Source organism: Rhinopithecus roxellana, chromosome 3 (genome assembly GCF_007565055.1).
Source record: "Rhinopithecus roxellana isolate Shanxi Qingling chromosome 3, ASM756505v1, whole genome shotgun sequence".
NCBI classification, from domain to species: Eukaryota; Metazoa; Chordata; class Mammalia; order Primates; family Cercopithecidae; genus Rhinopithecus; species Rhinopithecus roxellana.
The window spans coordinates 105,331,786-105,345,826 of NC_044551.1; the positions used below are offsets into that span (position 1 = coordinate 105,331,786).

At 34.8% G+C, this 14,041-nt stretch overlaps 1 protein-coding gene across 5 annotated transcripts in view; it reads right to left on the minus strand.

Annotated features, from left to right (window-relative positions):
* PRR16 (proline rich 16) overlaps positions 1 to 14,041 on the minus strand; it is a 213,726-nt gene that overhangs the window by 12,063 nt on the left and 187,622 nt on the right. The gene's annotated exons all lie outside the window — the stretch shown is intronic.

Below are 14,041 nucleotides of genomic sequence, written 5' to 3' on the forward strand. Positions count from 1 at the left end.
GATAAGAATGCTCTGAGTATGGTTAACAGCAGTTCGGAATAAAGCTCTTAATTTTTTCCATTGGGAAAGTCATAAAGATGGAGTCACAACATCCAGCCATTTGCTCTTGCTCCATGTATGGGAAGATTCTAAAACATCTATATTATAAGACATATGACTAAGTTTCATGAGATTTTTGAGATAAGCAACAACACAAAACAGAAGGATCAAAATGAATGAATTGATCAATGTTGAAGATGAAGCTGCCATTATTAGTGAACTAAATAGAACTTTGTAGTAAATCTAATTAATCTGTTTAGAGATGCTTGAAAATGTACTGCAGTTATAAAATAATAACATATGTAAAAATAAGCAATCATAAAATAAAAAATTTGAATATAAAACAAATGCTAAATTTAAAAAATATTAATAGGCTGAAAGATAAAAAAACTTAGAAATATTATCAAATATAAAGCAAATATATATTTTAAAACTACAAGAAAAAAGTTAAAAGACATAGAGCATAAAGATCAATATTGGAGCTTCAATAACTGATTAAGAAGTTCCAGAAACAGAAAAAGAGAAAATGTGAGATGGTAATAATAAAATAAATAATGGAAGAATAAAGATTTCATGGCTGACAATAGAAATGGAGCTTCAAATGTAAAGGACCAATTGAATGCTGATAAGAATGATTGAAAAATAAAGAAAAGTCAATTTCAAGACACTCAGAAAAAATACAACTCACATGATCAATACAGTTTATTCAGGAGGAACAGACAGTCAAAGACATTTTACCAGTAACTTCAAAAGTTCCAGGAGAAATTATTTCAACCCCAGTTTTAATTCCTGGCTAAATTAATAATTTTGTAAAAGTAAATTAAAATATTTTTAGATATTAAGGACAAAGACACTTACTTCCTTCACATCCATTCTTTAAAAGTTAATTAAGAAGATATTCTGGCACAATAAAAATGGAATCCAAGAAAGATGAGATGCATAGGATCCAAGAAACATTACATTTAACCCAGCCATTTTTTTTTTTTTTTTTTTTTTTTTTGCCAGAGGCAGCAGCATATACAGTGGCATGCAAGTATGAAGGGCAATTTTTTCTATATTGGTAAAAATAAAGTAGGTAGATGGTATATCAATACCACACATGTCCAAAAAAAAAAAAAAAAAAAAAAAAAACAGTTAAGAGGTTGCAGGAGGCCCTGTAGTGTTGCCATGTAAGACTTTAGATACTAGTTGAAACTTTAAAGCTCAATTCCTAAAAGATGTGTATTTACAGGATTGATTAAAAAATGTAGGAAGTATTTGTACATAGACTGTAGATGAATGCACATGTTTTAGTAGGTTTTTTTTTTTTCTTTTCTTTGAGAAATGGTCTCACTCTGTCGCCCAAGCTGGAGTGCAGTGGTGCAATCTCGTCTTATTGGAGCCACTGCCTCCCAGGTTCAAGCGATTCTCCTGCCTCAACCTCCTGAGTAGTTGGGATTACAGGCATGTGCCACCATGCCTGGCTAATTTTTTTTTTGTTTGTTTGTTTGGTGTTTTGTTTTGTTTTGTTTTAGATATGGGGTTTTGCTATGTTGCACAGGCTGGTCTCAAACACCTGAGCTCAAGCAATCCACCCACCTCAGCCTTCCAAAGTGCTGGGGGCTTACCGGCATGAGCCATTGTGCCTGGCCTGGTAAATTCATGTTTTAAGTCTAATTATTTTATAGCCATAGCATAGGTAGTATATAAACAGCCCATATCTAAATATAAAATTCCACTCTAGATAAGATTTGTGTAAAAATGTTAACAGACCCTTGTAGCCTTGAAAAATTACACACGATTCAGGGGTTTATGTTAATTGAAACACTAAATGATGTAAAAATTTTAACACTATAATTTGTAAAACAAGATGTTTACGTGCTTTTTAAAGACCCGTAATATAATGCCAAAGTACCTGGTTTCATTTAATTCATTTTGTCACACAACCGTACGCATTTGTGAACTGCACTTGAAATAAGTAGAAATGACCTAAATCATCATGCACCAGTTCTAACTTCTAATTGTCACATGCCGAAATCCTATTTAGGAAAAAGAAACATAAAACAAGTACTAAGGGAGAAAGTGGCATTAAAGCATCACATAGTTCCATATAGTTAAATGTATTACATGTTATAGTCCCTACATGTAATTCTCACGTTTACTTGTCTATAAGTTTTATAAATGAGGTTTTTGCTTTTCTTTCATTTGTAACAACCATTATTCACAGATTATAATGGCTGAAATATCATTGCTAACTTTAATTCCTGTTTTCATCAGCTACCTTGTGATTTTAACAGACAGCATGGCTCTACTGAGCCTTCCTGTACAGCATGGCAAAGGAAACATCCTTCATCACAATTGCTTTAGTAACCTAATAGATGTAAAAGCTGCAACTACTTGCATTTTGTGTGTATACACTTCAGAATGATTCTATTATGTTAATCATGTTCAGAAAGAGACTGTAACTCAAGATAATGGAACTGTAAACTTTAACACAAGCTTATAGCTTTCAATATCTGTAATCTCTTTTTGTATGTGTGAAGTATGAATTAAACAAATCCTCAAGTTGTCTCTTTTAATTTTCCCTCTAGATGTTAAACTAGTTCAATAAAAAATATTTCGCAAGCATCACAGTAAGGTAGTAAGAGTAAGACTCTGCTGTATCCACTCTTTCTTCTGTTCAATCCATTCTCTGCCTTGCAGTTAGAGAAGACTTTCTTTAAATATGTATCTATTTCACACACATACACACACACAGACACACACACACAAACACACACAATATAAATTATTAAAAGCCCTTAATTAATTTGCAATTGCTCTTAAGATAAACAGGAAATACTTAACAAGGCTACAATACTCTGAGGAACCAGGTCCTACCATCCACACCAGGATGCTCCTGTGTCACCCATCCTCACTCCACACTCTTTTCACTTCTCTTAATGCTTAGAAGATGCTAAGTTCCTGCCTGTGGGTTCTTGTATAAGGCATTCTCTACTTAGGACTAGTTCGTTTCACTGTTTCCTCCCACAACACACACACACACACACAAACACACACACACACACCTCACCTGCCCTTCAAGAATTAGCCCCTGTATCTCCTCAAGGCACTCTTCCCGATTGCCTTCAAGTCCTGTTATGCAGCCCTAGATCTCCTGTTCCTTTGTTTCACACCATGTACCACATGGTGATCCAGTGATTCACTGTGTAATCAGCCCCTTAAGGTTTGTCTCCTTGGCAAGACTGTAACCTCCCAGAGGGCAGGAAATCCTGTGCATTTATGTCTAGAATAAGAACATATGTTGAATGAATGAACGATAAACATACAATAATCAAAGGAAAAGTCTTACAACAAAATGTTTTTATATTAGATTCTTATTGTTTACATGATTACAAGCTTTTGAAGTAATCAATTTGGGTGGTAAATAGTCTATGTTCATGAGATTTATAACTTCTTTGTTTTTCATATACATATATATACACACACAGAGATACATAAATTTAAAATGTATGGCACTTTCATAGAGAGATGGTATTCACGTGCTATATTAAAACAATTTTGAAATATATAGCATTAGTCTTATCAATATTTTTAAATAAATATTTACATTTACATTAAAATGACATTTTGACACGTTTTTACTTTTTACATCTCAGATACTGAGCAAAATGCTTAGTATACAATGCAAAGGAAGGCACATTTTAGTAAATTATACTTTATTTGCTTAAATTATCTTAGTATCTATTCACAGTATTAAATTACTTGTTAAAAAGATCAGAAAACTCTATCTTCTCCTTGATATCTCAAGCAGATATTTCCACTGTAGAAATAATAGCATTTATCATGAATTCAAAGTAATATTACTAGAAATGTTGATACTGATAACACTACTGCATGTAAAGGTAAGATGGTTGGATATATTCATGATTTGGACTCTCACTAGTTTGAGATGATAAAACTGGGTTTTTCTAGTGTTAGCTCTGTACTTTGTAATTTTTTTAAAAGAAAGTAAAAAAGAAACTCTGATATCTGATCTTTGAGAGAAGAGGTGGAAAAAAGTAGGGAGCACATAAGACACAATAAAATGCACAGTAAAAGGAAGATTTGAAAAATAAAACGAGAGTTCTAGGAGTACAAAACCATCCAATGTAGTACAGCGTTAAGGGGTATGGTGTGTGTATATGTGCACATTTTAGGATTTTAGTAAATAAACGGGCAAGCCAGAAAAAGGAGGAAATGTGTAAAGACAGAAAGGGAAAAAGATGCAGGTAAACAGGTTTGAGAATGCCTAAGGGTCTTCAACACCATGCTAATGGGTGGGGTTTTACCTGAAGGTAATAGGCAGTCACTCACAGTTCAAACGGAAAAGTGCCAAAAAGCAAGTCATAAAAAAGGATTATTCTTGTCACAAGCAAACCTACGGAAATTACGGAAAATGATACAAATTGTGAGATTACATCATATTATATTTGTGTTCGTGAAAACATCTGAAAATCTCTAAATCCCATCTTTGGCATATTCTCCACAACTTGAAAATACCAAGTTTGGCTCAAACATGAGGGGAGTGTGCTTAGCATGAATGCACAGGAGGATATTATCCTTGGTTCACTAAAGGTATAGAGCATTATGATATTCCTTTCCGTGCTGGAGTTCCAGCATTCGTAATGGAGTAAGGGGGTTGCATTTTAAAATACAATATCTTCCTGTCTTATTTAATCATCCAGAATATGTGACATGAAAGAGAGGGTTTAAAATCTGAAATTCTTGTAGAATAGGCTTTCTAACCATTTCCTTTCACTGTCATGGGGCTCCAGAGAATTTTTATAAAAATAAATTACATGTAATTTGAAAACAATGAAAGTCTACATAGCAAATATAAGTCATTTAAATCTGCCAAGAGATTTTGAAAATTGATATTTTACAGCTCTCATTCTGTTGCCAAATCCCAGAAAGACTTCAACATTCACTTTTTTTCTTTATGAAAACAGAGAATTTAGTGTATCTATAGCAAAAGCCATTCATGTTGTTTAATTTTAACAAAACTATGTTGGGAGATCCTATAAATACACATGTTCTATCTGTGGTACTGAGAAAGGCAAAACATAGAATATTTTTTCTAACTCCTAAAAATGTTAAGGCAATGAACATATGAAAACTGTAAAACCAATCCCATTGTGAATCCGCATTATTTGTCACTTTTCACATGTCCAAATATAAAACGTTGCCTTCATCACCTACAGTGCATCAAAGATATTACATATTTTGCTTATGGTCAGAATAAAAGTATTGTTTATTTTGTGTATTACAACATTTAAAACATTATAATTACACCCTAAAATCTTTGGTAGTCATATAAATCCATTGTTTATCTTCATATATATACTCTCATTCGTTTAAAAAAAAAAAATCAAAGCCCCCTAGTGTTCAAAACTGTATATTTCTATTGTACTTCACTAAATTCTCTATGAATTATTACTTTAAAAAATAAATTAGCATGTTTGTTACGCTGTGAACGTAAAACCTAGAAACACTTTTTTCTTTCAAAACAAAACTTTTTCTTTTACTGAGATCTAATTTAAAAGAAAAGGTGAAACAATTGTGGCATTTAAATTAATATCATTATTTAAAAAACACCTCTTAAAATATGCTGGGTAATTCAAAATTATAAGTTTGACAACATGTTTTAAAATTTCAAATTTAGTATGTGGAGGATTAGACATATGGGCTGTAGAACACATGATTTTCACATGTAGAAATCAAAAACTAGAGGATAATGTCTAATTATTCTGAGTAATTTGTAATATCTATCTAGTCTAATAACACATTTTTCCAGAAGGCTAATGCTAATCATTCACATTCACATAAGAGCTATATAAGGAATTATTTAAAAAACGATAAGCCATTTTCAAATTGTAGAGTTGGCAAATTAAAAGGGGGAGGTGTACGAATACACCGCCATCAAGCAGGGAGCTATGATAAAGAGGGGAGGGTGTGGCGGCCTCATATTGCCCTTTTCAAAAGGTTTTCAGAGAAGCTAAAATGATTTTTATGTGAAATTTACAGATTTTCAAACACTGGTGTAATAATAAAAATAATTTAAAAAACTGATTGTGCAAGCTGTGCCAAATCTGCTTGGAGGAGTTAATGAGCTCATACACACGTCAACATTTTGAGGCCATTTGCTTAAAAGACTCCGTGTCATTACATGCAGCCACCACAGAGTTATTCTCTTACAGCATGTTACAAAAAAACACTTGGATAAATCTTCCTCAAAAGTAAAATAACTGCATTTGTCTTTCCTAAACAATAAATTCTCATAGGGCATGCCCTTGCAGAGGGTCATTTTTTCTCTTAAAATATTTTTTCTCAACCTTTCATTGCCTCATCGCATCTAACAAGATCTGCTCACACGGCCATGCTTCCCAGGATTGCAGCACGAGTACCTTAAGACAGATAAGGATTTGTCCAGTATTTTTTTTTTTTTTTTTTTTTTTTTTTTTTTTTTTTTTTTTTGAGACCGAATCTCACTCTGTCTCTCAGGCTGGAGTGCAATGGTGCGATCTCAGCTCATAGCAATCTCCACCTCCCAGGTTCAAGTGATTCTCCTAACTCAGCCTTCTGAGTAGCTGAGATTACAGGCATCTGCCACCACGCCCAGAAAATTTTTGTATTTTTAGTAGAGATAGGGTTTCATCATGTTGGTAAGGCTGGTCTCAAACTCATGACCTCAGGTGATACGCCCGCCTCGGCCTCCAAACTACTGAGATTACAGACATGAGCCACCGTACCCGGCTGGATTTGTCCAGTTCTTTACACACTCACTGTTTTAATCAGCATACTAATGAATATAGTTAATTTTTAAAGTAAATTAATTCCACAACTTCAATATTTATTATTAGTAAACAATAGTTACCTTCAGTCCACTTCAAAAATGGGTTGTGACGCACCAGAGCGTCATAGCATGTCACTGAGGAACTTTCTATTACAAGTTGTTTTATTGCTTAGCAAAGTGTACCAAGATGTTGAGAGGTAGCTTAGACACAACTGTCCAAAGCAACAAAGTAACAATCCAATTCCCAAAAATACACATGCTCTACAGTGATATGAATGTGTACCTCAGAGAGGCAAGAGCTTCTTAGATAGGAGAAAAGTTGTTTCTAAGCTCACTTTCCTTAACTTCAAGTATTTTAGCATGAGCTAAAGTACAAAATCTACTTAAGACGGCATGATGAAGAATGGAATCTCTAGGAAATAGTAACAAAGGAAAAGTTTCTGGACAGTAAGAGCAAATAATTAAAGTAGGCAGTGTGCATTGAAGGAAAGTGGAAATAAAATGACTTCTAATTTTTTTTATTTTTACTTTTTGTACCCTGTTCAACTTTTTTAACCTTTTCAACAGCAAACATGCATGATTTTTACTTATAAAAAGTGAGGTCATAGTGAAAAGTTGAGAGAGAAGATGATGGAATAATCATTTGCACTTATTCTACAATAAGTACAAAGAGCAGAAATTCCTTGATTGTCCTCCACCCCCATTCCTGCTCCTAAGACCCCCAGGCCTTCAAGCTGTAGGACTGTGTCTGGAATGAAATAAGCTCACCTTCATGCTCGGCCTTGCCTAGGAGGATCATCAGTCTTAGACACGAGAGAAACATGTTAAGGAAAAGTTAGCACACTTTTCAGGTCTTTTTCAGATCGTTTAAAATTAAACATAGCAAGATGAAAAGAACTGGCAAGGTGACTCTGTAAACACTATTGTGACAAGGTGTGTGGAAGGGTAGAAAAAGAAAGAAAGAAATATATAGTGCAAAATGCAGATGGAGAGCTGTTTGGAAGAGAAGAAAAACTTCCCTGAGTGTTTTGTGCTACAAAAATACATAAGATATATACTTATTAAAAGGGAATAAAATAGAAGAGGAATTGAAGAGTCAAAGAAAAAAGCTGAGTTCAGAATAGCACTACTGACAAACCAATAATATGCATGAAGTAGGATGGAGAATAGACATGATTGCAACTGGATTATTGACGTAAACACTGTGACCACAGAAGGGAAAAAAATCAGAGATTTCTCACGTAGGCCTGCTCCTAACACTTCCAAAGCCTATGGTAAGAGTAAAATACAATATATCCAAATATTAAATAAAGGTCATTTCAAGGTAATAAACTATTGAAAATGTTTACATATTCTATCCTGCTACCTTGAAAAATACACCTTAATAAAAGATCTGAAAGGTCACATTTTTAAGACAGAATTTATGGATAACTCAGCATTCCATGTCAGTATGTAGCAGTGAAGAACCAACCCTAGCTGCCAAGGCCTGACCATAGCCCATTGCACTCCATTTTCCACCCCAGCTGTGCCTATAACATGAGGAGCCTCATATGTACATATGTGGATACCCCAGCCCACACTTCCAAGCTCTTTCCATAGTCCCTGCAAATAGTCAAATTGTTGAACAATTTCTTAGGTCTAAGGATAAACATACTAGTGGTTTGTTCTGCCCTCAGACAGAAAATTCATGACAAGGAGCTACTCTGAGTTGTTGAAATGTGTTTTGAAACAATGGTTGGGGAATTTCAGGGTCTTGGGTACTGTAGTGTGATCTAGAGGGGAAATACAGATTTGGGAAATACAGACTTTAGGTGGACAGAGATGCTTGGCCCATAGAGCAGCTGGAGGAGGAGAGAGTATAGTGTTCTGAAGGACAGTAGCTAAGGCAAAGATCTCTCTGTATTAAATTTAAATAAATTAGAAAGGAAACTGAAAAGGAAAGACTAGGTATGGAGGAAATATAAAGTTGATATACATCATAAGGAATGTTACTTTTAGGATTATTTCCATATTGACTCCATTATTATAGAACAGAAAAAAAAAAAGAGTATTCAAGAGGCTAATTTCTCTGAAAGGAATAAGCTACTGACTTTGGCCATTTAAATTGTACAACGTGTTCCAATAAAATCTGTTGGCAAACAATTGCCACTAAGAATTTATCCAGCACTTCAATGGAACCAAGCAAAAGGAGCCATTCAAGCACAAGAGAGAAAAGTCAGGCTGGTCTCAGACTTTCCCAGAGCAACAACAAAAGACAGGAGATGGAATAGCAATGGGTACAAAGTTCCGAGGAAAGAAAGTGTGACCCAAGAATGTCATATCTGGTTGCTGTGAAGTATAAAGACAACAGACATAACAGTTTCAAACCTCAAGTACCCCAGAAAGATATGAAGCTCAAAATGTACCTTCCCAAAAGATGAAAGGACAAGCTATGATAAAGAGACTGTAGCAAAATTTAATGTCCTGGTGTCTACACATTGTGAAGAAAATATGCTATCTTGGACTACTTTAAAATTGCTAAGTTATCCTTCAAGTATAGAGACACCTGACAGAAACTCTCAAAGATCTAAGAAAACACAGATTACAAGATCTCAAACAGTTCTTTAAAAACAAACACACAAATAAAAAAGCAAAATGACTTGATGATATATTTGACACCATAGGATCATATCAAACATAGAAAAGAATTTCAAATCCTTTTGTTGCTTTTTATATTCCATAATCAATACTAAATACTATCATAATATAAAATAAATTCTGAAATTATACCATTTATGCAAATTCTAAAAACACATATAAGACTGCATAATGTCATGAGGGCCTACGTAGTAAAAGTTCAAAAGCAACAGGAAAGATAAGCTACAATGTCAAGGAGATGGAGGAGATTGGCTTCACAGCAAGAGGATCAGGGGTTTTGTGGTATCTGTGTCATTTAAACAAGAAAAAAAAAAAAGCCCTAGGCAAATATGTCAAACAAGAGCATGTCTTAAATCTGGATCATTGGTACCTTGTATTATTATACTATTTTCTGTTGTAACATATGTTTAAAAGTGTTCATAATTTAAAATGTTAAAAAGTGAAAAAGTATTGACTTGCTTTACCATGAAAAAGTTTTGAATAATTGTATAATATGTGAGATTATTTAAATGTAGATTCTCTGCTAAGAAACAAACATAAAGGGCACTGTGGCATGCTTCCTTTAAAAGTTGATGTCTGTCAATGACAAAAATTAGAATTATAAAATATGTTGCCACTAATATCATATTATTTAAAATGTATTGACAAGAACAAAACTGTTCATAAGAAATACAATTTGAAATTATGTAATAACTATAACATACATGTTTGAGGACTAGAAGATAGAAAGTTTTTAAGTGTACTACAAAATTATTGGCTTGCCTAAAGTTGTGAGTGTACTTATACTGTCCTTATTCTAGTTTCATAAACTCAGGATGAGTTTAGTAATGAAACACTCTTCTATGCCCTACACTCCACACTCAATCTGGACGGAGCAATCTAAGCCTTGAGGAAGAGTGATCTGACTACAGAATGCATGGCAGTGCCTGTGTAGTCAGAAGTACTGGGGCTCTGGGTTGGAGGATATGCATATTATCTTAGGTACTTCAGCAACCCGATCCATAATGTGAAGGTGCTTCAGCTATAACATCTGACACTCTTTTTAAGCATCAAGTGATTTGGCTCAGTGGTACATTCTCAAACCACTGCAAGTTAAACCAACCTTCCCTCAGATGACTGTCTTTTTTTGATCCAAGAATGTTAACCTAGCCAAGCTGCCGTTCAAGTATAAATACAAGAGACAAGATAGTTTCAAACCTCAGGTACTCAATGAATGTAAAAAAGACCAAAATTTACCAACCCAGAGGATGAAAGAAAAAGCTATGTTGAAAGGATTATGTCAATATTAATCTACTGTATATTTCAAAATAGCTATAAATTGAATATTATCAGTATAAAGAAAAGATAAATGTTTGAGCTGATAGATATCCCAATTATCCTGTTTTGATCATTATGTATCACATGAATGTATCAAAATATCACATGTACTCTGAAAATATGTACAAGTATTATATATCAATAAAAACATACTCAGTGGGTAGGCCTATACATTCTGAAGGAGGAAACATATTACATTTTATATTTGACATTTAAAAATTGCCAAATTATCCAATTACAGAGACAACAAACAGAAGTTCTCAAGGAACCAAGAAGACACAGACTACAGACATCTTGAATGCTTCTTTAAAAAATAATGTACTTGACAACAAAATCTAGCCAACAAAGAAATAGAATAAAAATAAAGGATGATCTTTGAAAAACCCCAACTACTAGGACCTGGAATCAAATTGGTTCAGCTTTGAATTTTTATTTTGTGGGGCCCGTGCTTAACGATCATCGTGTGCATCCAATGAACTCTTTGAGCATTTTAAAGTATGGTTAATGAAATGCTTGGAATCAAACTAATATAACATCTGAGACCTTAAAAGAACTATGAGGGGGTGGCAGGGGAGAGAGACAGAGAGAGAAAACCCACATTGAACTCCTGAAAGAACCCTGATTATGACCAGAGGGAAGAATAAGAAGTTGGCAAGGGCTGGGAAGGGTAGGAGGGAGAGGGAGATGAAGAAATAAAAAAAAAAAAAAAAAAAAAAAGAAGGAAATACAACTTCTTTAGACTTTTAGATGAACAAGGGCAAGATAATTTGATTTCAGACTATATTTCTGGATTTCAGCTTTAAAAAGTATTAATTTTCAAATAATGATTTCACTCTCATATAATTAGAAAAATGGGAGCAGATTTATATACGTAGGGATTCTTACTGTTGGCATTTTATTATTGGAGTTCTTTATATAAATTGTATCTGTGTGTCTTGGAGTTCAATATGCATATGTATTGTTGTAGTATCTTATTTTTGTCTTTCATCAAATTTCAAAGCTTTTGCTAGACAGTGAGATTGGAAACAATACAGGATAAGAAACAGATTAGCAAGTAAATATTTAGAATTGAATACAGAGAGCTTTCAGAATTTATTTAATTATCTTATTTGGAACAATTTCAGTGCTTAAAGGAGACAGTGAAAAAGTGAACACAGGTATTACCTATTTGCTTCATGTTTCCCTAGTGCTGCCTGGACATTGTGCAAGTGTTGGTTCCATGAAGAACAAGAGAAATCAGAGCTTTTTTTTTTTCTTTTTCTCCCCCCCCACTCATGGGAAACTGTTACAACAGCTGCAGAAATATGGAAAACGTATAAACCTAAGTGAGGCTGGAGTTGATATACTGGGCAGACATACATGTTACACTGGAGAGTTACCCAATTGTGAGCTTCTCAGTATAAGGTGAGGAACGCCTTCCATTGTGAAATCACATATTGTTGCAGAAAAAAAAAAAAAAAAGTGCAAGAACATTATGTAGTTGTATCTGCAGAGGGAAAATTGAATTTAAATCTACTAATATTTCATTTTCAAATATGGGTCCAATAGTTAGAACTCCCTGGGAACAACAACAACAACAACTTCAAAACCCACAAAACCTCGTCACCAGTATTCCCAGGAAGGTACTCAAAAAGAAACAATGGTTGGTACTGGGATAGCAGGTTGGTGTTGGTATAGCATTAGAAAACGCCCTAAAGGAATGACAATGTCCTCCCCATATGGCAACAATCACACCCTTAGTCAAGTCCAGTTCTTAATGGTTCATTCCAAAATATGAACAAAAAGCAGAAGGTTGGCCGGGTGCGGTGGCTCAAGCCTGTAATCCCAGCACTTTGGGAGGCCGAGACGGGCGGATCACGAGGTCAGGAGTTCGAGATCATCCTGGCTAACACGGTGAAACCCCGTCTCTACTAAAAAATACAAGAAGCTAGCTGGGCGAGGTGGCAGGCGCCTGTAGTCCCAGCTACTCGGGAGGCTGAGGCAGGAGAATGGTGTGAACCCGGGAGGCAGAGCTTGCAGTGAGCTGAGATCCGGCCACTGCACTCCAGCCTGGGTGACAGAGCGAGACTCCATCTCAAAAAAAAAAAAAAAAAAAAAAAGCAGAAGGTAGGAGGCAACAGGTGGGGGAACATGCATTCACATTCCTAATGCTTTCTTTCAAGTTGTCACATCCTCACTTCTTCTGTCCTCGGGAAGGCAGACTAAACAGGAGAGTTTGGAAAGAGTATACATAATTAAAGGTGTTCCTTTTCCCTTCCTCTGATGAATAAGTTATGTGAAGAGAATCCACTTGTTTAGCTCCAGGTGCAGGGAGCATGTCTCCCAGTATTCATCTTGTGGGGCTCAATGAGTAACTCTGGGATTCAGTATTTAGACACAGATTTCCTTGGAGAAAGTGGGTAGTATTCTGTTAAATGTCCAACAACCAGCTCTCCAGGGTAAAAAAATCCCCAATGTGTCATTTACCGATTTTCATAGTGCAAATATTCCCACACAATTTGATTTCAAGGTACCAACATGAGATCATTGAACATGGAACTAGGGGAATGTGTAAATAATTAGCTTTCACAAACCCCCTATGAGCTGGCTCAAGCACATCACTGCACATGAGTCATTCTTCAAGCTGCCATTTATCAGACACTTAGGTGTTAGCTCAGCTTCAATCTGCTTACTCTAAGTTTATTCTCAATTGGTCTAAAACCTGGGCTGGCAAGAGGCATGCTAATTGTTTGTCTCCCTTAAACACCAAAATACATGTGGATCATTTCTAATTTACCTTTAGAGCTCTATGAGCAAAACAGTAGCTGAATTATCCTAAGAACTCAGCAAGATAAAAGAAATAAATCAGTTTGATTTTGTGATGATTTTTCCACCTATAAAAATAGCATGAGGTGCAATCTTCTTTCAAACAATCTGAGCTCTTTAATTAAAAAAAAATCACTCGGCTCCTCTAAAGTTAAATGCAGACATTTCTCATTCCAAAGCCCCAAGGAATAAAAATTCTAAGTTCTTTTATTTTAACCTCAAATATTCCTATGAAAAGCATTTGGATATGTTTTCTTCTTGAAGAAGCCTTCAATAAAAGGACTATTAATCTGTGCATAGACAGATGGTAATCTCATAAGAAATGTAGGTTGAATGAAATAAATTCCCAGTTTACTACAGGAACATGAAGTACAAATATATCACTTATGTATGATACTAAGTCAATAATCGGCTGACTACTTAAACTGC